Source organism: Oreochromis niloticus, linkage group LG23, assembly GCF_001858045.2.
Source record: "Oreochromis niloticus isolate F11D_XX linkage group LG23, O_niloticus_UMD_NMBU, whole genome shotgun sequence".
NCBI classification, from domain to species: Eukaryota; Metazoa; Chordata; class Actinopteri; order Cichliformes; family Cichlidae; genus Oreochromis; species Oreochromis niloticus.
This window is the reverse complement of record NC_031986.2, coordinates 5609105-5615104: the sequence shown is the minus strand read 5'-3', so window position 1 is coordinate 5615104 and position 6000 is coordinate 5609105.

Below are 6000 nucleotides of genomic sequence, written 5' to 3'. Positions count from 1 at the left end.
TTTTGCTTTCCAAGAGTGCATTAAATGTGACAAAAAAAATGAAAATGTTACTAAATGTAAATAAAAGAAGGGAATAGTGACAAATATGAGGTATAAAAAGGTGAAGTCCAAATTGTTGAACTTTCAGTCAACAGAAAAATGATTCCGCTATCTAGACTGAACCTCCAAATCTGCAGCTCTCCAAAGGAAGGACAAATCTGTTTTTGTTTTGGTCTTCAGTTCATGTGGCACCATATTTGACTCTGTGGTGCCATTCCAACTTTGCTGTAGTCTGCCAAGAGGCTACCATGAGGCATCAAATGCCCGAAACCATGTCAACTGGCTCCTGTCGATGTGGAGGAGCAGCAGCTCTACTCAGACTCCCTCTGAGGGAAAGTCTCTTCAAAGGAAACTCATTTCCACTGCTTGTATCCGCAGCATCATTCTTTCAGTCACTACCCACACCTTTCACCATAAGTGAGGGCAGGAACTGACCAGCTCCCTTTTTACCACAGCAGATCAGTACAGCTTCCACCTCAGTCCGTCTGTCAGTCTCGCACTCCACTCTCCCATCACTCGTGAACAAGAGATGCTTGAACCTCTCCACTTAAGGTAGTAATTTGTCTCAAACTTGGAACAGGTGCTCCACCCTTTTCCAGCTGGGAATGGGGAATTGCCCATGGCAAATTGCCTGAGATGTGTACTATTTGAAAACCACCAGATGGCGGTAACTGCAAAAAAAAAACAAAAAAACTTACTGTCCTATAGAATATGGGAAAACAGCTTTCTGTCTTGTCATCTGTAAATGCCTACCTGCTGATTTTTTTGTTTTTTGTTTTTGTTTTGTTTCCTTCATTTATTTAGGGTTATATTCAATGAAAATAATGAAGTCTGCTAGTTGTACTATCTGGAGTATGAAACAGCACTCTCATTATCCAATGAGTTTTCTGTCAACTCGTTAGCCAATATAAGATAAGATCTTTATTTTCACCGTTACCAGAACAGTGAAACACAGTTTGGCATCTCTCCGTTGGCAGCATGTAGCTTTTTACATTCAGAACCTTAGGATAAGAAAATACGATAGAATAGAGATAAAATAAGTTCAAGAGGTACCGACACAGGGAATGTATGTAAACACAGGGAATGTATGTAAACACAGGGAATGTATGTAATGCACAATAATATAAGTATCTACACAAAAAGGATATGCACAAGTTATATACAGAAATAAAATATCTATATATATATATGTGCAGGTACAGTGTAAGGAGTATTGATCAGTCCAGTATAAGGTGCAATGTGATCGGTGGTATTGCACATTGAGTAAGGGGTAGGAGTACTGGTTGCTACTGTAATAAATACAGTTGTATAAATAGAGGTAGGAATGTTGGTTGTTATATACTGTAATAAATACTGTTTATAAATAAAGTGCAAGTGTCCATGAGTGTTAACACCACAGTTAACCTTCAATCAGGGTGGAGGTAGGGCATGTTTGACAGCCTGTGGGTAAAAACTTCTATAGAGTCTGTTTGTCTTTGACCTGATCGACCTGTAGCGTTTACCAGAGGGAAGGGGGGGGAAAAGTGAGTGTCCAGGGTGCGAGGGGTCCTTGATGATGATACTGGCTTTCTGTTGAAGTCTGCTGGTATAAATACCTCTGAGGGGGGGTTAGTGAAGTGCCAATTACCCGCTCTGCCGCCCTCACCACCCTCTGCGGTTTTCTCTTGTCCTCCACAGTACAGCAGTTGAACCACAGTGTGCAGCAGTAGGTCATAAGGGTCTCGATGGTGGAGCGGTAGAAGTTAATTAGCAGTCTTTGGGGTATTTGGGCTTGACACAGCTTCCTGAGAAAGTACATCCTTTGTTGTGCTTTTCCTACCTGGTGGGAAATGTTTGTGGACCAGGTAAGGTCGGCCAGGATGTGGACCCTGAGGAACTTAAAGCTTTCTACCCTTTCTACCTCCTCTCCATCAATGTAGAGGGTGGAGTACTCAGATCACTTTGTTCTCCTTAAGTAGAGTACCATCTCCTTGGTCTTGGCTGTGTTCAGATGTAGGTTGTTGTTGTCACACCATCATTTCAGATGCTGAACCTCCTCTCTGTAGGCTCTGTATGCACAGTCAGACCCATCCATTCTTTGTGTTTTGCAGCTAAGATAGTGACAGCAGAAACACTTGAGCCTGGAAATGTTTAAATTAATGTACATTAAATTGACACTTTATAAAACAGATGATGACATTATGAGAAATTGCCCAGCAAATGTTTTGATGGTGAATAACCATCAGGTGTCTGGGTTTTGTTGATATCTAGTCCCAGTGAAAAATTGTTCTAAAATAAAAGTTGAAACAATGTTGCAGATGTTATACTGAGGTCAGTTAAAGGTACGTCTCCAAAACTTCTTAGATGTCCTTGTTAGACTTGATAGCAAGAGCAAATTTGTGTTCAAGAATTCTTTTAAATTATTAATCAATTATAATAAAAAACTAAAAACAAAACAACACGCTGTACCTCAAACTCACAAGTGCAGCCTTCTGAATCCATTTTTATCCTGAGCTAATTGAATTATTGCTTAACCAGTCCCATCCCTGGTTTACGATGTTCTCAGTTTTCAGATCAGTTTTTGACCAGGAAGGTGATAGTGGGATTTGAAACCTTTAGCTTAAAACTTTCCTTTTTGCTAAAGCATATAGTTAAGGCTGATCAGGTGACCCTGAACCCTCGTTATGCTGCAATAGGCCTAGTCTGCTGGGGGCTTCCCATGATCCACTGAGTGTATCTTCTTCGTCACATCGGCATACCACTTTGCATTTAATTATTAGTTATTAATCTCTCGCTCTCTTTCACAGTGTACCTTCTGTTATGTCTCTACTATTGTGGGATCTTTGCCTTAGAATATAAAGTGGCTTGAGGTGACTATTATACATAAAACTGAACTGAATTCATCAGCACCTGTGCAGCAATGTGACTGAAAATGTCTTTGGATCTTTACTCTACCATTTTCCCTTGTTTGAAAGCTGAGGTATGGTTCAATGCTGACAAGCAGACAAACCGCCGTGATTTATATTGATGTTACATGCTGCATGCAACAATTCCAGAGAGAAGGAGAGAGAGCAACAACCAGTTATTGAGTTTTGCCAGGAAACTTTCTGTAGTTGTGTTTGAGCAAAGCAAGATGTGTTTCTGCCTCTCCATCTGGGTTACATAAACATGTCTGTATTTTCATTTCCTTTTCATCCTGAAGATATGTTAACCCAAATTAAATATCCAGCCTTTCATGGATATTGAGTCTTCTTTTTCTGGTGTCCAGTACTGACAGATATTGGAACACTTGCTCCTGAGGACGTGGACACGAAAATGCTTTGCGATCCTTCTACATGACTTGAAAGGAAGTCATATAAAGCAAAATACCTTAGATTTGTAGCTTAAATGAGAACATGTTTTACATCAGATAACAGAAGAAAAGGACAAGGAAAAGTTAAAAGTTTTTTTTATATTCAGTGTAGGTATGTGTGATCCCTCATTTAAACTGTCTAGCTAGCCATCATCTGGTATGCTCTCTGAAGTTGCTGGCTCTCAATTTTTCCTATTTGCAGGTCTTCCATCAGTTCTAAACATCTTTCATCAGCAGCCTGAAGCCTGTTTTTTATTCTTTCAATACTTGTGTAGAATAAATACTGTAATGTTACCTCAGTGGAGATAATGCTGATATTCCTGTAGATTCATGCACTGTGGGACTGAATTCCTTACAAACGGATCACCTGGCGTTGCTTTTCTTTTTTTCTTTAGCTTATGTGTGCTGTTTATCTGCTGCTATAGTTTTGTAACAGTTTTGAGCCATACAACTTTAGGCTTTACAAATCTAATATTAAAATAATTTAATATAATTTAAGGGAAATGCATCTTTGTTAAACCATATTTTCCATCCATATAAATCATCTTCTTTTCAGCAACGTTACGATTCTAATTTGTTAAGATGCTAAAGAGATTCAAAATCATCAAAGTCATCAAAATATAATCCAATTATATCAAAAATAAATATACTCCTACAGAAAAAAGTTACATGTGATATAAAAACATGAAAGATATGTAAATCATAAATTATGCATTGAAGAATTTTCTCTAGGACAAATACATTGAATAGCATCATGTGACACATTTCTTCTCCCTAATATTGATCAGGAGGAAGCTGGCAACATTTTTCCAGATTACTGGGTTTTCCACTCATTAGTGTCCCACAGGTGAGCTGCAGCTTAGCCAGTCTGACTGGCTTGCACATCAGACCCAGTTTCCTCATTGCCTGTCATTTTTATAAAGGTATGAAAATACACTCAACCCTCATTCATAAGTCAGCATATCTGAGATGTTGGAACACATCCAGGACAAATTTTAGTATACTGAACTGTGATTGGTGAAAGCCTGTGGATTGAGCGAATGCCACTGGAGGCCTTTTACAAACTGATCCTGAGCTTGAAGGAGCTGAAGAAAATGAACTGTAAACTCTTACAGGGTGAAACTGATGGACTGATGCTTATGCAAGTAGCTGCTTTGACAGAACTTGCTTGTAACAGCGAGCTTTGTTACACAATAGATTATCAGTAACAATTAGTTTAGACAGCTATAGAAAGAGACTGATTAGTTTTGGGGTTTTTTTAATGGTTGTTTTCCCTTTTTTGTGAGCTCATGTAGTCACTTGAAATATGCACAGAGGAATTGAGATACACAGAAATCATTTTGCTATGATAACAGCCCCGTACCTTCTGAGCAGCTCCTGCATCCGCAGGAAGACACTGATGTTTGCAGAGAGGTAGCTGTTTGAGATGAAGGTGACATTTGCCCTGGAGGTAGTCAGTAATGGGGTCAGCCGGGGAGCTGGCCCTAAGGAGGGGCATCTTGCCCCTCCCTTCTTTTCCTCCCCATCCCCGGCTGCCTCCCTCTTCCTGCTCCACCACACCCACCCACACAGGTAGGGCCTTGGGGTGCGGGTGTGTCACCAGGGTGCAGGGGAGGCATCCCCCCCCCCTCTGTCCCCTTCTGGCCACCTGTGCCTCAATTTTATTTCACAACTTAGACATCCACATTATTCACACTCTCATAACACACACACACACATATATATATATAGGGCCTTGAGGGTGATCACGTTAACGGCGTCCAGAGGACGGTCTGTGTATTCAACCCTACCTCTGGCGCCGGTGCCCACCTCTCAATTTTAAATCCATGTAGACATTGAGGGTTCTCGGGAGGGGCCGTGCTAACACCTGCTGCTCTCTGGCAGCAGCACCATGCCCTCCCTTGTTTTAAATGCACTTTAGAACAACACGCAGCAACACTACACATGAGCGGGAGGAGGGAGGTATGGGGTCTTCACACACCCCCGTTCTCTGGGGTGTGTGGGACTGGGAGGAGGTGTTGGCTGTCCGATTGGCCTCCCTGCTGCTGCGGAGCCTGGGGCGGTCTGCTTGCCTCCACCCCGGGGGAAAGGGTCACATCTCTTGGGTCTGGGTGCCGTTTCCCCCTCTGGGGGCGAGGGTACCTGGACCCAGGGCATAGAGTATGTTTGGGGAGTATGATTGTGTGTACATGTCTATGTATGTCTGTCCCTACGTTGGGTGAGTGCTGAGTGTTTGTATATGTGTGCATGAGGGTGGGAAAGCATGTTTATGTCTGTGTGTGCCTGTTTATCTGTGTCTATATGTCAGGTCGGGTCTTAGACTCCACCTCCCTGGGTACTCCCAGGCCCTCCAAGTGTGGAGGCCTATCTCCCCTCACCACACTCCCTGCTGGTAACTGATGCCCTCAGGGGTTGGTGCATTGGTGGTTCTTGGTGTCCGGGGCTGGGCGCTCAGGTATGCACCGGCTCACTCCCGGTGGCTACTTGGCGGGGCCCGATGCCTGTCGCTCGGTCAGGCCTCTTCCGGGGCAAAGGGGGCCCTCGGGCCTCGGGGCCTGCAACTCGGTTCACTCTGGCACAGCTGGCTGCCGGCAGAGCCGGCGGGCACGCTGGTGCAGCCCCCTCTGGCT